General features: G+C 39.1%; 1 protein-coding gene across 14 annotated transcripts in view; it reads right to left on the bottom strand.

Annotated features, from left to right (window-relative positions):
• Positions 1 to 18,668, bottom strand: part of LOC105481530 (phospholipase C beta 4) — a 408,983-nt gene that overhangs the window by 312,319 nt on the left and 77,996 nt on the right. For 3 of the 14 annotated variants that reach the window (XM_011741175.3, XM_071079658.1, XM_011741176.3), the window contains exon 1: positions 914 to 3,872. The exons of the other annotated variants lie outside the window; for them this stretch is intronic. The gene's annotated coding sequence lies outside the window, so the exon portion shown is untranslated. Of the gene's footprint in view, positions 1 to 913; positions 3,873 to 18,668 lie in introns of those variants that run through there. 14 annotated transcript variants of the gene reach the window in all.

Here is an 18,668-nt window from a genome sequence, read left to right as displayed (position 1 = left end):
AGAAAGGAATTTTACATAATGGCTGATTAACTTTCTAAGACAATGAATAAGTATATGTTCATGTTCAAAGTATATTTTTATTCTCACTTCTTATTTAGGAAAAGAGACTTGAAAATAATCATTTTGCCTATCTGAATATGGTTGAACAAAAAAAGTGGCAATCAAAACAAAATATTGAAATATGTCCCATATTTTCATTACTAATTATGAAAAATAAAAATGAATTAGCTTTTTAAAATGTATGCCTTACAAAAAAATGTTTAACATCATCTGTGCTTCGTCACGTTATATTTAAGTATTCACAGAAAGTATTATCAAGAGACTGGGTCGTTTTTTTAATAGACCTTATTTCCTAGAGCAGTTTTATGTTCATAGCTAAATTGAGCAGAAGGTACAGAGATTTCCCATATATCCCCTGTCCCCATACACAACCAATTTTTAAAATACGGAGTGTGATAAATAAAACACACCAAGAAATCCTACCAGTCAAGCAAATCATACTTCTACATGTCTTATGGAAAACTGTATTTGAGTTACAGTTAGGTTTAGGAAAATTTTATAAAAAGAGACATTAAAATAAATATCTAATTGATGCCAAAATTAGCACAAAATCATAGTGTCTAATGTACTTTGTTGGCAAAATTTTGCCTTCAATTTCTCTCTTATAAAAAAGTCTAAAGAAAAAAGTAATAATTAATAAATATAACAATTTTCATGAAAAGTTTGGGTGCTCTAAGCAATATAGTATTTTCTATAACTAAATACAACTATATCTGCTTACTTTCAGGGACCATGAAAATAAAACTGTGATAGCCCTCTACAAGCAATAGAAACCATAAATTTATCAAAACTGCTCCCCCTATATAAATCTCGACTGCTATTCCTAAAGCTATTTTTCAGTATGCTTTCTTACCTGAAAAGGAGTCAGTAGGATTTCAACCTCACTCAGTCAGAAACAGGCACTGGAGAGCACGCCTGAGGCAGGTGGAGAACTTCAGAGGCAATCACAGGTCTAGGATAAGCTCGCTCCTTCCAGAACAGGAAGGGGTAGGAGCCTCGGGATGAATGAATCGGAGCAGCCAGGGACTATAATGCTGGTCCTCTGACGCAGACTCCCACCCCTCTGCTACAAAGTGAGAGGCTGGGCAAACAGTGCCCACAGCCACAACAAAATATCCAGACAGAATGGCTGAGAGAGACTCTTTCAACTACCCTAAGCAGAACAACAAATACAGCAAACGCTTGTCACAGGCATACTGCCGAGGAACACTGCCCGGGAATGAGTAAGAGGCCCCAAACATAACAAGAAGAGCCGTCTGATCAGAGGTTGGATGTTTGTTTATAGTAGGAAGAGTAAAATTGGAAGCCCACACCTGAACTCTTTCTTAAAACAAATCTTTGGTTTTTTCTATACCGAAGGGCACAAAAAATTCAAGATATAAACTGAAAGAAAGGCACAACTGATTGCACACAATTCAGGAAATGTAGTAACTTGGTTATAATATTTTCATAATCTTTGTTCCCACCTCCCCAATCGGGCTGGCACCTTTTCCATGTTTTTCTCCTTTATAATACCTGCAGAGTTCAAGAAATGAAATAAAACTTCAAAAATTTTTAAGTTACAAGTAACACTGATATAAAGAAAAATAATTAAGAACTAATGTCTAAAATGAGATCTAGAGATTCTCTCCCTTGCACAGACAGTGAAATGTTGAGACTTTTGTTCTGTTGGTGTAGCTTAAGAGGATTTTAATTCTACATCAAAGTAACACACTAACACACACACACATACACACACACACACACACACATCCCCCCAGGTTTACCCATCCATCCGTGACAGCATTACAATAAAAAATACGGCATTTCCCAAAATGCTCAGAGAATGTAAAATGTTCTGCAAAACAAGGTTCCAGGATGAAGTTTTAGGATGGCCAATCTACACTAATATAAATGGAATTCTATACTGTAGGATTTCTCCAAGTTTTTAGTATGCTTATATTCATTACAAATCTGTTAGAAGAGATTTTATGCTGTGTCTCCCACATTTAGTTAATCGTAGGACCCTTTATTTGAGAGGCATCCAGAAAGAACTGTATTTTGTGAGAAAGATTTGGAAAAGGCTAAAAACTCCAGATTTCGTTTCCCTATTTTTAATCCACCAAACTGACATTGTGACAAGTTTCCAATGCATTTAGTAAAATCATTAAATTATTAGGCTCCGCATCTGTCCCAACTTGTACTACTATCTCTAAAAATTACAGTGTGATCAGTACTGGATTTCACACTATTATAAAGCTTTCCCAAATTAAAGTATGGGGAATGGAAGCACACCCTACAGGTATTTAGTAGATATTTAGTAGATTCTTTGCATTACACTAGAAAATACAAGAAACAGCAAGGTTTGTGCCCTCAAGAAGCTGGACATTTTGTTTTGAAACTCGGCAGTTGCTATAGCGGGTATGTGCCTGTACTGTGGCCATCCATTTGCCCTCAAAAGCTGACTGTCAGACCTCAGAGAAGAACATTCAGCCAATATATCCTACAGAGTGGGCACCCAAACCAAAACACTGATGCAGGCTAGAAGTAACCATAAAAAACACCACCCAAATGTAATAGCGTTTGCATGCATATGTGCACATTTCAACCACTTTTGCACAAGCAGACTCAAGAGGAAGAAACTGAGTCACGGCACCTCCAGCAAACCACGTGTAAAACCTGACTCCACCTCAAACGTTTCCATCAGTCTCCAGTCCTAGCATCCCGCAGTTCCCTCCACCTCCCTAGCAATCTCCTGACAGTCTATTGTTCTTATTTATATTGAAGAGAGAGTTTTCAGGATAGAACCACCAGAATAGACAGGTGGTTCACAGCTACTCCACAAAGATAATTAAGTCAGCACTGCATATATTCATCCACTTGACTACCAAAGAACAAACTACTTCACACAAGTTATTTTTCCCAATCATGCCCCCTGACAGATTGAAATCTTTCTAAATTGAGTTATGCTCTTCTAATGCTCCTAGAAAGAAAATATGTAATATAATTTTAAAATGTCTAGTTTATATAGATTCTAATCAGTCAAGAGAATCATAACTAAAATATTGTATTTAAGAGACTGTCATATGATAAGAAAAATATTTTACTTAAAAAATGATTCAGAAGACATGGGATGGTTTGATGTTGGGCAAGTCGCTTAATTTCCCTGAGCCCCAGTTTCTTCATCTGTAAAACAGCAATAAAATCACTTCCCTCATGAGGGTGCATGCAAATCAAAAAAGAAAAAAACAGAATCCAAAGCTTGGGGCAACTATTAGATACACATCATAATAACACTATAACATCTTGAGAAAATGTTCTTTCAGCCACCATTTACTGAAGGCCTGCCATGTGACAAAAAACAGGGAGCGAAACAGTCACTGTTTAATATGAAAATGATGCAGCTGTGTCTCATTATAATCAATGGATATAGTCTGGGATGTCTTAAAAATTAATTGGTAAAGTAACACAAGTTTATTGAAAAAGTTCAGACCACAGAAGGAATAAAGTTAAAAGTAAAAATACCCTTCATCTTTTGTATTAATTATAACCACTGCTTAGTTTCAAGTTTGCCTCTAATCACTTTTTTAAACGACTCATGCAAAATACGGTTTCCTTCCAATAAATGAACTCATCTCGTTTACATTATGATTTCTAATAAGCAGGTGATTCATCTTAATTCTATTATTTCAATTCATTATGCTTCCTGGTTTGGTATTTTCTTTTGATCTGATGTTTGCAACGTAATTTATTTAAATATGAAATGGAGGCCAGTTACAGTATATAGAATGTAATAAAAATGTGATAAATCATGATCATGTAAAAAATAATAAGTAACATGATCAAGAGATTGGAAAAATGGAAGAAAATATGAATGTTCACTTTTAAAAATTTTCATATTTAGAACTCAACAGATACTGTCTAAAGTGAATAAATCTACAAGCACAATATTTTATTACATTATTCCCATTTACAAAAATTTATTACCACAAAAAAGAAGAAACAGAATATAACCATAAATTATAGAAAGGGAAAACAAACATGGAGGATATTGTATACTCTATGAAACAAAACATCAAAGGAGAAACAAGCTCTGCTTCTTCAGGAACCCACCTGCGGCTTCAACCTCTCTGTTCCCAATTAGGGATTTTGGCCATGGCCTTGCAAAAAATCCACCAGCTGGGGAGCTAGGAGACACATATTTTGACTGTGCTCAGATTTGCTCAAAATTTGGCAGATATTCTTCAGAGGATTAACATTTGGGCTTTAGCCATTCTCTACTTTTAGTGAAAAATTTCCCTCCACTTTTAGTTATTTTTTTCATCCTGGCAGTTTCAGAAAACAGAGTCGACACGTTTACTCAAGTTCCTTTAAGCAGAAATCCATCTCCCAATTTAGTTTCTTATTATTTTCTACATTCTTTAGTTTTCCACCTCTCCACTACCCCTTCTAGCCATTTCTCCCTTTTCAATCTCTTGGTACTAAAATCAGTGGCTGAGCCAGCTTCCTTGGCCTGCAAAAGACAGCTGTGTGCATCTCTTCCCATCCCCAGGTTCAGTGATGTCAAATTGCTAGCTTAAAATTGGCCATGGTAAGAATATTTAATTGGCCATGGTAAGAATATTTGATAAGAAATTGGCAAAAATGCAAATTAGCTCCACCCCACCAGTGGTTAAATGTTTAGCAGCATACCCCTGGAAAGGTCTGTAAATTTTAAAAAATAGTTTTTTAGAATAATATGTAAAGTAAGACTAAAAACATTTTTACTGAGAACAAGAAAAGGCTTTTAAGTTTTTTTTTTTTTTTTAATGAATAGGTACAGATGGCTTGATACTGCACCTCCACAAGATGCACTGGTATAATATATTTATTATTCACATTTACAAAAATTTATTACCACAAAAAAGGAAAAACACAATATACATGTAAATTATAGAAAGAAAAAAACACGGAGGATGTTGTATATTCTACGAAACAAAACAGAATTGATGAATGTAACTACTGTAGGACTAGTAAACACGAACGAAGGCTGTGTTTCCAGAGCAAATACCATCCTTTCCAATTCCCTTCAATATAAATATACAGCATCTTTTCCCCTAGTATCTCTGAATAGCACATTGAATCTGTTTTTTGACTCTCATTAATGAGGAGTTTAAGAAAGCACCAACATATTCATTCACCATGAAGTGACAGTTAAGAAAACTTTTTAGGTACAGGTATACCTCTGCCTCTTTCTTTCCTCTTGCCCAATGCCCAAAACACATGCAAATCACCACACTTTTGCTTCCTTTTCCTCCAAAAGTCTATGGATTAAAGACAAAACAATTATGTAATAATGCCCATGATCCTTTCAACCTTGCAAAAGATTGACTTTAAAGCTGACAACCCAAGATGCTCAGGGTAAAGTCAACTCATTGTTCCAGGGAACAAGGCACAAATTAGTGCAGAATATTATTTTAAAGCATGGTATGACATTCTAATAAACACTGCCAATTCCGTCTGCCTGGGTCTTCCACCCTAATGAATCATGAAACTAAAATATTTGACAGAAAGAAGAAAGAACATGCCAAAGAAATAAAGGAGATAAACTTAAATATCATATGAATTAATATTCTCATCAGTGTTCCTCCAGCTCTTCATGCTGGCTGCATTGAACATCTATTATAGTATCAGTGACTATCAGCATTAACACATTCTGCCAATAGTATTAGTGTTATTTAATTTTAGTTTATTAATAATTATCTTTTCATATCACAGAATGGAACCTCTGTTTTGATTCGCCAGGTAACAAACACTCTTTTTCATAGAATATAAAAAGTGAAAAAGCAGTTATCTTTCAACTTAGAATCCACACAACAATAAAAATGCTTCATAAGTTCTTTTGTCTGCATATTTTATTCTACTCCAAGAAAAAAATATACAAAGTCCAATACAAGCAATGCTGGGTATTATTCAGAAGACATAGCTTCATCTTTGTCTCCTCCAGTCAATAAAATAAAATTTATTTCACAGAATATGATTTGTGCACTGGCAACGGCTGCAAGTCAAACTTTCCTGTGAGCACCAAACACTGGTAAACAACAGCTCCTGGGTGGTAAAATCAACCAGACAGCACAACATGGTAGGTAGGAGCAGTGGACTGCACTCCAACAAACCTGGGGTGGCATCAGAGCAATTTGATTTTGGACAAGTTAACCTCTCTACTCTCCATTTTCTCACTGAGTTCACAAGCCAATGTTATCTTCCCTAGAAAACTAGAACTTTCCCTTTAAAATTGGTAAAAACTATGAACCACTTAGGATAAATGCTAACTGTAAAATGCAATTCTAAAAAAGGCAAGGGATGACTTAACATGTGGAAAGAACCTAGGTTTTCATAGCCCCATTATGTACCAGCTGTTTATGGGGTATTGGACTAATTACAAACCTTATAAACTTGTTTCCTTATTTGTAAAATCAGGATAATGATATCTATCTAAAAACTTTTACGTATCTCAAATAATCGCTGTCTCAAAAATAATTAATATTTTATCTGTCTAACCCATGGCCTGACAGAGTCAGCGTTGAGATGTCAGCTGCCTTGCTGCTTGAGATTTCATTGTTTGAATCACTTGCTAATGCAACTCTGGCTCGCTTTCTGCTTTCACTCAACTTAGAAGCACTTCTCCTCTCTAGCAAACTATCTGAAGACCTGCCACTACTAAAAGTCCTTTTCATGCTATTTCAGGCTGCCAGCATGAGTAATTTCCCAAGAGAAAGAACCTTATTTTCTAGTATGTTCTGCTAATCCTCCATACCTGAAGTCCAGAAGAAACCTCTCTGTTTTCCACAAGGCTTCTCCCTTTTCTAAACCCTTGCAGGCTCTCCCTTTTCACAAAGATACATAGAACAAAGGGGCAGAAGTTACCTCCACCTTTGTTTGCCTCGGTCTGGAAAACAGCTTGTAACTATTCTCTATCATTATAAGAAACCAGCTCCTCACTCCAAGCTCACTTTCTGCATTCTTTTTTAGTTGCAAAAACTGAAATTAATTCTATTTCTTGAAGAAGCTATAAAACATGCATACACACACAGAGGCACATATTTTGTTGTGGTTTCCTGTCACCAAGCAAAAATTGTAAAATACCAAAAACATCAGCTGCCCAATTTAACACTGTGCCTTCATTTACTCAACACATATCTACTGAGTGCCCACCATGCTCCCAGCAATGCATCAGGTGCCCGGTATATATGGATGAGTAAACAGATATGGTCCACTTCCTTGAGGACCTAACTATCCTGAACTTCTTTCATCTTTTTCACCAAGCCAGGACACACTTCTAACCAACTCTGTTTTCCAAAACCTAGCCCAGGGCAGGGTAGGACAATTAAGGGCTGCATCTAAATAAGCCATAGCAAATGTTAGAGACTGCCCCCCTCTGCCCCGTGGCCACAGTTCTCTACTAATCAGATGAAACCTGCAAATAAAGGTGGTCTCTATCATGCCACCAAACGGTGGTGGATCCAGCTCACCCTGCTGTCATGGCTAGAACTGAGCAGCAGCCCCTTGGCAACACAGGTCCTATAGCAGCCTTAGTGTGGAGGGACGTATAGTTTGTCTTCCTGTAGTATGGCCACCTCTTCTCCCTAACTATGGGCAACTAAACAGGCCTAAAATCTATCAGAAGCTTTCTGAAGTTCATGAGCACACTGAACAGTAATAGACCATTGTAATAATTTCACCATCCATGCAAGCCACAGTTAATATCTTGCCTGTTTGGAACAGGCAAGATACTATACTTCTTTGGAACCATAATATTTAATATTAATGTTTAGTATTTAAATATAATATCTCAAAATAGATACTGAGCAAGATGAAGCCAGTTTCATTCACCATCTTTATGTCTGTAAAAACTTTCATCAAGCCAAGCTGTCTCCCTTCCTGGGCTCACTGTGTATAGAGGAGCTACTGCTAACAGAATCATCTTGATTAAGAATTCATATACTGTAAAAGGCATGAGAAAAACATAATCAGAATACAGGGAAATTTTATGATCAGATAATCAGCAAAACCTTCAGATGCAGATTAACTTATTGTTCAATTGATGAGTCTTAAGTATGTCCATGAATTGCTTTTAAAGAGGTCTTGGGAATTAAGAAGATCTCTCTTATCACACAAAAACATGCTAAATCTCTTCATTTATTTTAAACTCAGAGATGAAAAGACACCTTTTACTTTTTGCACTCTAATCAATATATAATAATCCTATGTTAATCATGGATATCACACACTGTCCTCTTGGTAACAAAGGGACACTAGTCCCAGTGGTCTCCAACATGTACTTGAAAAAGCTTAAAGCTCTCTGATGTTTCAACCAATAAGTATCTGTCAAGGATAAAACAAGGATCAATTTAAGGACATTTTCTAAGTAGTCTGATTTAAAATTCAGGAGTAACCACACCTTCTTAGATAATAACTTGGATAAAAATCACCCATAGTTCTTTCCACAAAGCAATCTAAACTGGTCTTCTAGAGACCAGATAAAGTGGTAAGGGACTTTAGGGCTAATCATCCAGATAATAGCTTTACTTGGATTGACTTAATAATACAGGCCTGAATTCATTTAAACATCTTTCTGCTTCACTTTCCCTAAGATAATTCTAAAAACAGTACAACATCTTTGTATTTTAGACAAGTGATTCTCAGAGTGTAGGAGCCATTAACACTAATAAACTACAAGGTGATTTTAGATGATTTACAGATTCAGCATGGAATAAGACAGAATCTCCTAGTAGAAAAATTTAATCCCTGATTCTGAACTGATTGCATCAAATAGTCTCAATCTTGTAAGAGCATGTCTTTAAAATCTCTCTGTCTCGATAAAGAAAGGACGTACTCTGACTCAGGGTTTTTGACAGCCAGTGGTATCTACTTAGGATTGAATAACACTAAATGGTTTTCACTGTTTAGTTTTTATTGGGTATCTACTATTTGCAGCACCTAATAGTTTTCCATTTAAGACAGAGGTGTAAGGTTTCTCTTTTAAATACTGTTTTATATGTTTAAAGAAAAAAAGGTGAGAGTGGCCAGGCGCAGTGGCTCATGCCTGTAATTGCAGCACTTTGGGAGGCCAAGGAGAGTGGATTATATGAGGTCAGGAGTGTGAGACAAGCCTGGCCAGCATGGTGAAACCCCAAATCTACTAAAAAAATACAAAAATTAGCCAGGTGTGGTGATGCTTGCCCGTAGTCCCAGCGACTTGGGAGGCTGAGGCAGGAGGATCACTTGAACCCAGGAGGTGGAGGCTACAGTGAGCTGAGATCATGCCACCACACTACAGCTTGGGCAAGCAAGACTCTGTCTCAAAAAAAAAAAAAAAAAAGTGAGAAACATTAAATAATAATAGAAGTAAAATACAACTATGTCAAAAAGCATGCAGATGGTATCTGTATGACTGATACTTGGGAAACATTGTTTGAAACTGTTTGAAAATACTTGTAGTATAGTGATTATAATAGCCTGGGTTTGAATCCTAGCTTGGAAACTTCCTTGCCATGTGACTTTAGACAAATTACTTAGAATCCTTATGCCTTGGTTCCCTCATTTGTGAAATGGAGAGAAGGATAGTACCTATTTCAAAAGGTTATTGTGAAGATAAATGGTGGAACAGGTAAAGTGCTGAAATGCTAGGTGACATAAAGGAATAATTCAACATAAATCAGTTTTGCTTGTTTGTTTGAGATAGGGTCTCACTCTGTTGCCCAGGCTGGAGTGAAGTGGCATGATCGCAGCTCACTGCAGCCTCAAACTCTTGGATTCAGGAGGCTCGTTAGCCACAGCCTCCCAAATAGCTAGGACCACGCACCATCACACCCAGAATAAATGAGCTACTACCAGTAAAATTACTAGCATTTTGTAAATATATCTAGATGAGTAATTATATACTCAAACTCAACTCTTTGGCCTGTGAATTATGACATAAGAGAAGGAGGCTTCTTCATGGACTCTTGTATAGATGAAAGGGAAAGCTCATTTTGTTGTTTTATCTTTTAAATAAAACATCAAACAATTGAGGAGTCTCGTAAACCCATGTGACTCCCCAGGTATAAGAAAATCAAGTGCACTATCTTGAATTCTATACTATAACTTCCTTCTCTCCCTATTTAAATGTTTCCATTTTTAATTACTAAGAGTTAAAAATGAGGCTGCCATTCCTTACCCATATGACACCAACCAAAATGTATTTAAACCAGACACAAGTTTCTTCCAACATTTTAACATTCTGCCCAATTCATGCAGCATCCCAAGAATTGCTGTCTTCAGGAATGTTACCACAGCAAATGACTTTTTGTTTAAATTATAGCCACTTTCCATGCAATGACTTTTTGAAAATCTGCTTGAATACAAAAGGCAAGTGGGTATCTCTTATTTATCTTTTTTTTTTTTCATATTTCTCTCTGTCCTTGGCTTCCAGGGGAATTCCTCCATTTGTTCATGTAGTTTAATGTGAGCATCTTGATGAATCAGAAAACGCACTGGGGAAGTCACTTCATATTAACGTTGTGTGCCTTCTTCACTCCACTCCATTTAGCAGGCATTTTGGACTAAAATAGGGAAGAACAGAGGAGAACATTGTGCAGTGACATGGACTAGTGATCCGTGAGGTCCAGCCAAGCTCCATGTCTGCTCTCTGTGGGATAATAAGGCCTCCTGAATAATCAACTTGAGTTGATCCAGCTAGTTCAACTAGTTAGCAGCTCCACTAAAGCCCAAAGAGGGGAAGGAAGGAAGGGAGGCAGGGAGGGAGGGAGGGAGGGAGGGAAACAACCCTGTAACCAACATGAAGGAAAATGGTTAACAATAAAATTAATGCTGATTGCAAATGTAACCTTCAAGATTCACAGAGCCCAGTAATCCCTCAAAGAACAGATAATACGATCTGATTGCTTTTGAATGTCAAATGTACCTGAAAGAAATAGCTATGTAAATTGCCACAGCAAGCTACGTACTAAGAGTCTAAAGTTAATATCTAAAATCTAAGTCATTGCCCCCTCCCCTCTCAATTTTGTCAAAATTAGACCTTTACTTCTCTAATTTTTCCATGTACAGTACTCACACCTACAGAGGCAGTTAGTCCTTCAGCATGAATATGAAACAGGTCCGCAGTGCTAGGCTACCTAGGTGCAAACCTCAGGTCTGTGCAACACTGGCATGTTACTTAACCTTTCTGTGCCTCAATTCCATCATCTAAGAATGGGACTGTAATAGCACCCACCTCATAAGCCTGTTGAGAATTGTACCCAGCACATAGTTAGTGCCATGTCAGTGTCACATATTATGAGTAATGGTCATATATGACCTGTACGTGACTTCTCGAATACACTGAGATAGGTATTGTTACATGCCCATTTTATGGATGAGGAGACCGCATGTTTCCAAAGGTCATAACATGCCCAATGTTAAAGAGCTGCCCTTAGGACTTCCAGAAACAATATGGAGATGAAGAACAAAAGTACCCATGGTGGATGACTGAAGAAGCACTGAAAGTGTACAGGAAAAAGGTCTTCTTAGTGGCCATCATAATTTTTTAAGTGTTGATAGCTTATTCATACATTGCACAGTCTGTACGACTGGAAGAATTTAATGGACTAAGACAAGGGATATTGACCCATAAAGAGAGGGTCTCCATTTAAAAGATGTTTGCTATTGGCTGTCTCAAAACACTCTCTCCTCACTCATAACTTATTGTCCATACTGCATTTATTTGTCTTGTGTGTTCTGGGGGCACCTGACAAAAGTGAGAAAGAGCTGAAGTGGGCACGAGGTAGGAATAGTCTATTAGGTTATGTTTATGCCACGTGTCTTACTTCCTGGCAGTTTAGCAACAGAGCACAAAGGAAATGGGGCATCACTGTTGTCCCAAAAAACATCAAGTGAGATCAGGAAACCTACCCACTCAAAAGTCTTATTCACCAGCTGGTGGTTTCACTGAGCTTTGAGGATCCCAACACACTGAGGCAGGTAAAGACAACTGATTTAATCCCATCAACTAACTAGCAGCCGCCATGTTCAATGAACAGAAATTTTAACTGGGTGAGTTTGTGGAAAGAGAGAAAGAAAAGGTACAGAAAGAATCAAGCATCCATACAAATTAAGCTTTTCCTCCCTGGGACACTGTAGTAGATTGACTGCTAAAGAGGCCCCAAATCTCAAGTTCTTCAGCTTTCCACACCCTTTGTAAAGTGACTTTGCAGCTCTTTTCAACAAAGAATTGAGTCTTCACAGTTCACAATTGCAAAGATGTGGAACCAACCTAAGTGCCTATCAACTAATGAATGGATAAAGAAAATGTGGTACATATATACCATGGAATACTATTCAGCCATTAAAAGGAACAAAATAATGTCTTTTGCAGCAACTTGGATGGAGCTGGAGGACATTATTCTAAATCAAGTAACAGGAGTCGAAAATCAAAAACTGTATGTTACCACTTATAAGAGGGAGCTAAGCTATAAGTAAGCAGAGGCATACAGAGTGATATAATGGACTTTAGAGACTCAGAAGGGGAAGGGTGGGAGGGGGGCAAGGGGCAAAAAACTACATATTAAGTACGACGTACACTGCTTGTGTGATAGGTGCACTAAAATCTCAGAATTCACCACTACATGATTCATCCGTGTAACCAAAAACCACTTCTACCCCAAAAGCAGAAAGAAAAGGGAAGGGAAGGGAAGGGGAGGGGAGGGGAGGGGAGGGGAGGGGAGGGGAGGGAAGGGGAGGGGAGGGGAGGGGAGGGAAGGAGGGGGTTGTGAGGGAGGTGGTCAAATAAGTGTGGAAAATGTTGTAGCTCCTAGACTTTGCTAAGATCTGGTACAGTGCATGATACGTTGTAGCTGATCAATATCTGTTGAATGACATAAAGTGTGCTTCTCCAAACATTGTTTCCCCCAGTAAAGGGGGCCAGAGTGAAGCAGATTTAGGAGTTGTGCATGTTCATTATGCACACCAGCCAAAGACAACTGAGCATCATTAGAGAAACACACACCAACGAAATTCACCTTTTAATGTTAATTCCATCATTTCAAAACTTTTGGTTGTCGCATTAGTATTACAATCCCAAATGTAGCAGAAACTGCCAGTTATAACTTAATAGTCATTCTCCTCTCCATCATCAGTAAGAGAACCCCAATTTTATTCAGTCAGTTGCCCAACGAAAGACTACATTTCCCAGGCTCTCCTGCACTGAGGTGTGACCGTGAGACCAAATACTGGCCAAGAAAAAATTTTTTAAAGTGTTACATGGAACTTAAGAGTAAGATGACAAAAATGGCAGGAGATGCCTCAACTAAAAGGATTCCTTTCTTCTCTCTAATCCCTCCCTGCTGTACATGTGCACTGTGGACATGATGACCTAAACCGAACTGGCCCAAGTGACCAATGGAAAATAGAAAGATCAGGATAGTGGACCAGAAAGATGGGAATCTGGGATCCTGATCTGACTGGAATATCATGCAGCTCCCTAACCTCTCATCAGTACCATGTTCCCTATTTTGAAAAATTATTTTTTCCTACAGAATAGGAGTCATTACTTTCATTTCAATAAAAAGAAATAATGACCGGATTTACTCTGTTCTCCAAAAATAATGCTGAACACCTACATACCTAAATGCCCACATTGTTTGCAAAATTTTGGTTGATTATAATAATCATTTCCTGATGAAGAATGGAGAGCCAAATACTAGGAAGAAAGAACACTGAGTGAATTCACCTCTGCATCTTATTCCTTCCCTTACTGTATCACTGACTGAATGAAAACATACCTGGGTTTCCCACTTTGCCTTTTCCTTGTGGCTCCTCTTTAAACATCCAATTACAAAGAAATTTAAAGCCATTGTAATAGTTTGTTTTCATGCTGATAATAAAGACATATCTGAGACTGGGAAGAAAAAAAGGTTTAATTGGACTCACAGTTCCACATGGCTGGGGAGGACTCAGAATCATGGTGGGAGGTTGAAAGGCACTTCTTACATGGCAGAAGCAAGAGAAAATGAGGAAGAAGCAAAAGTGGAAACCCCTGATAAACCCATCAGATCTCAAGATGTATTCACTATCACGAGAATAACATGGCAAAGACCAACCCCCATGATTTAATTACCTCCCCCTGGGACCCTCCCACAAGACATGGGAATTCTGGGAGATACAATTCAAGTTGAGTTTTGGATGGGGACACAGGCAAACCATATCATTCCACCCTTGGCCCCTCCAAATCACATGTCCTTACATTTCAAACCCAATCATGCCTTCCCAACAGTCCCCCAAAGTCTTAACTCATTTCAGCATTAACCCAAAGTCCACAGTTCAAAGTCTCATCTGAAACAAGGCAAGTCCCTTCTGCTTATGAGCCCGTAAAATCAAAAGCAAGCTAGTTACTTCCTAGATACCATGAGGGTATGAGTATTGGGTAAATACAGCTGTTCCAAATGGGAGGCATTGGCCAAAACAAAGGGGTTACAAGTCTGAAATCCAGCAGACCTGTGAAATGTTAAAGCTCCAAAATGATCTCCTTTGACTCCAGGTCTCACATCCAGGTCATACTGATGCAAGAGATATGTTCCCATGGTCTTGGGCAGCTCCACCCCCATGGCTTTGCAGGGTATAGCCTCCCTCCCGGATGCTATCATGGGAAAAGTGTTTGCAACTTATCCTGGAAAAGTGTTTGCAACTTTTCCAGGCACATGGTGCAAGCTGTCAGTGGATCTACAATTCTGGGGTCTGGAGGATAGTGACCCTCTTCCCACAACTCCACTAGCAAGTGCTCCAGTAGGGTCTCTGTGTGAGGACTCTGACCCCACATTTCCCTTCCACACTGCCCTAACAGAAGTTCTCCATTAGGGCCCTGCCCCTGCAGCAAACTTTTGCCTGGGCATCCAGGTGTTTCCATACATCTTCTGAAATCTAGGTGGTGGTTCCCAAACCTCAATTCTTGACTTCTGTGCACCTGTGGGCTCAACACAACATGGAAGCTGCCAAGGCTTAGGGCTTCTACCCTCTGAAGCCACTGCCCAAGCTCTATGTTAGTCCCTTTCAGCCATGGCTGGAGCAGCTTGGACACAGGGCACTATGTCCCTAAGCTGTACACCATATGGGAACCCTGGGCCCGGTCCATGAAATCATTTTTTTCCTCCTAGACCTCTGGGTCTGTGACGGGAAGGGCTGTCGTCAAGGTCTCTAACATGGCTTGGAGACATTTTCTCCATGGTCTTGGGGATTAATATTAGGCTCCTTGCTACTTATTCAAATTTCTGCAGCCAGCTTGAATTTCTCCCCAGAAAATGGGTTTTTCTTTTCTGTCACATAGTCAGGCTGCAAATTTTCCAAACTTTTATGCTCTACTTCCCTTATAAAACGGAATGCCTTTAAACAGCATCCAAGTCACCTCTTAAATGCTCAGCTGCTTGGAAATTTCTTCCACCAGATACCCTCCTAAATCATCTCTCTCAAGTTCAAAGTTCCACAAATCTCTAGGGCAGGGGCAAAATGCTGCCAGTCTCTTTGCTAAAACATAATAAGAGTCACCTTTGCTCCAGTTCCCAACAAGTTCCTCATCTCCAACTGAGATCATCTCAGCCTGGATTTTATTGTCTATATCACTATCAGCATTTTGGGCAAAGCCATTCAACAAGTCTCTAAAAAGTTCCAAACTTTCCCACATTTTCCTATCTTCTTCTGAGCCCTTCAAACTGTTCCCATCTCTGCCTGTCACCCAGTTCCAAAGTCACTTCCATATTTTCGGGTATCTTTTCAGCAACGCCCCACTCTACTGGTACCAATTTACTGTATTAGTTTGTTTTCACACTGCTGATAAAGACATATCTGAGACGGGGAAGAAAAAAAAGGTTTAACTGGACTTACAGTTCCACATGGCTGGGAAGGCCTCAGAATCATGGCAGGAGGTTGAAAGGCACTTCTTACATGGCGGCGGCAAGAGAAAATGAGGAAGAAGCAAAAGTGGAAACCCCTGCTAAACCCATCAGATTTCATGAGACTTATTCACTATCATGAGAATAACAAGGCAAAGACCGACTCCCATGATTTAATTACCTCCCCCTGGGTCCCTCCCACAACATGTGGGAATTCTGGGAGATACAATTCAGTTGAGATTTGAATGGGGACACAGCCAAACCACATCAGCCATCAGTCAGTATCTGTAAGGGACTGGTTCCAGGATCCCCCACAGGTACCAAAACGCACAGATGCTCAAGTCCCTTATATAAAATGGGATAATATTTGTATATAACCTATGCACATCCTCCCATATACTTGAAATCATCACTAGAGTACTTATAATATCTAAGAAAATGTAAATGCTACATAAATATTTGTTATACTGTATTTTTATTGATACTATTTTTATTGTTGTATTGTTAAATTTTTTGAATATTGACTATCTGAGATTAGTTGAATCTACGGATACAGAACTGGCAGATATGGAGGGCCCACTGTATTTGTTTAGATTTTTTCCTCAGGGAAATCCAGAAATTAAATAACTTTGCCAACAAGGCCAGGAAAACAAATCATTTGTGTTGTGGCTAAGCCATAAGGCTCCCATCATAAACACAAGCAGAGCCTGCACAGCTTTGCTCTCACAAAGCCATTTGGGGGAAGATTTTTATGGCAACAGCTGAAATGTTTCTACCAAAACAACACCTACACTTTGCTAGAGTTATTTTCGGAGGAGAAGGTTTCCCCTACTGCTGTTTAAATCGTCCAAATGTGTAGTGAAAAGCATAGGCTCGCAGTGAATCTGGCAGCCCTGGCAGGAGAACTTCTCTGCCACTTCTTGGCTGGGTGACCTGGGGCAGGTCACTTAACCTCACTGACCTCAGACCTCCTCCTAAAACAGGAATTTCAGCATCTTAGAATCATCCTGAGAACAGATGAGATGATGCATGTTTAGCACCATAGCTACATAGTAAGTATTCAAAAAATGGAAGCTGCATTGATTTGTACCAAATTTGATGCTAAACACCTTGAATACCTTAAGGAATAAAGATACAAGAACCTATGGGTAAGCCACATTTAAAGACACCACATTAAAAGTAATATGAAAGTACAAAAATGTGCATGACAGTATATGTATACAAATCATGGAACCCTATTTATCCCAGACCACTTACTCTGCTTTTCCTTAACTCTTTAGGACTGGGTTATGGAGAAGAAATCAGTCAAAACTCTCAGAATAGCTGCACTAGACATCATAAAGTCCACTAACTGAAACTTCCATATTTAATTCATCAATAATGTTAACTAATACTGTTGAGCATTCACCAAGTGCTCTGCACCTAGCAAGGCATTTCTTATGGTTTAATTACTGTATGTATCTTTCACATTACACGCCTGGAGATGGGTAATGGACACTGTGAGGTGATGCCCAGACACTGCTTCGGGACTGAAGAATTGATTCCTTGTTACTGTGAGGGATGCAGGCAGAATGCCCTCAACTGTCTGTCCTCTCTGGAAAATTCCCTCAGCTGGAGGAAGCTGTTCCATTCATGGTCAACTGCCCCCAGTCGTCAACATCAGTGAATAAGGGTCCAACCTGCTTCAGAAGGTTGACTAAGGCTCCTATTAAGAGTGCAGCGCAGTTCAACTTCTCCCTCTGCCCAGTCCTGAATTCGTCCTTTCCCCTGCACAGATGTTGTTAATCTCAAAAGTATTTGAGAATAAACCTCTGCACACTAATCTCCAGTTGGGAGTTTGCTTCCCAGGAAACTCAAATTGAGACAACTTAGGTACTGAAATTACTTTCATTTTTTTAGATGAAAAAAGTCAGTCTCAGGTTAAGAAGCTTGCCCAGAGTCACACAGCCAATGAGTAGCATGGCCAGGACTAGGACGCAAACATTCTAACACCAGAGCGCAGGTTGAAAACCACTCTGCTCTATTGATTAAAAGAGTTTCCATTGTTATGTCTAATGAAATAAACTGTATAACATGGATGTCGTCTGCACAGTACATTGCAAGAAGCAAATCAGAAGGGAAATAAGGGTTGCAAGATAAGGCAAATTCAATAAACTGTTATTAGTCAAAATCAACCAGAAAACAGAAACCACTCTAGGTCTTTCAAATCGGGTGACTTGTTACAGATGTGATAGAATGATTTGACAGACCACAGAGGGACAGTGAGGCAGCCCAGAGACTAGCAACTGAGGAGAGCTGCTATCTTCCCTAACAGGTGGGATAATGGAAGGATGTGACATTATCAGAGCCCAGAGCCTGGAGCCAACTGACAGAGACCAGGGCAACAGCTGTGGAGACCAGGCTGCTGTGGAGAAGAGGGGTGTCTGGTGAGAGCTGATGGAAGAGACACATGGAAGAGACACACATGTTCCTAGAGACACCGAAGAAAGCAGAGAGGCAGAGAAAGATACCCTGACTTCTCTCTCTTCTGGCCCTCCAGTTTTCCACCAGTGCTTCCTGTTGGCTACACCTACCTGGAGGCCAGAGGGCAAGGGAACCCTCTGAAAACAAACAAGGAATACAAGAATTTAAAAAGCAGATCTGTCTAAAGCAATAGTTTAGAGCCAAGTGGCCCACATACTCCAGAAACCCAAGCAAACAATAACAATAACAACACCTCACACTTACATG

Source organism: Macaca nemestrina, chromosome 15 (assembly GCF_043159975.1).
Source record: "Macaca nemestrina isolate mMacNem1 chromosome 15, mMacNem.hap1, whole genome shotgun sequence".
NCBI classification, from domain to species: Eukaryota; Metazoa; Chordata; class Mammalia; order Primates; family Cercopithecidae; genus Macaca; species Macaca nemestrina.
Note: the sequence above shows the minus strand (reverse complement) of the source record. Positions and strands in the feature narration are given on the sequence as shown.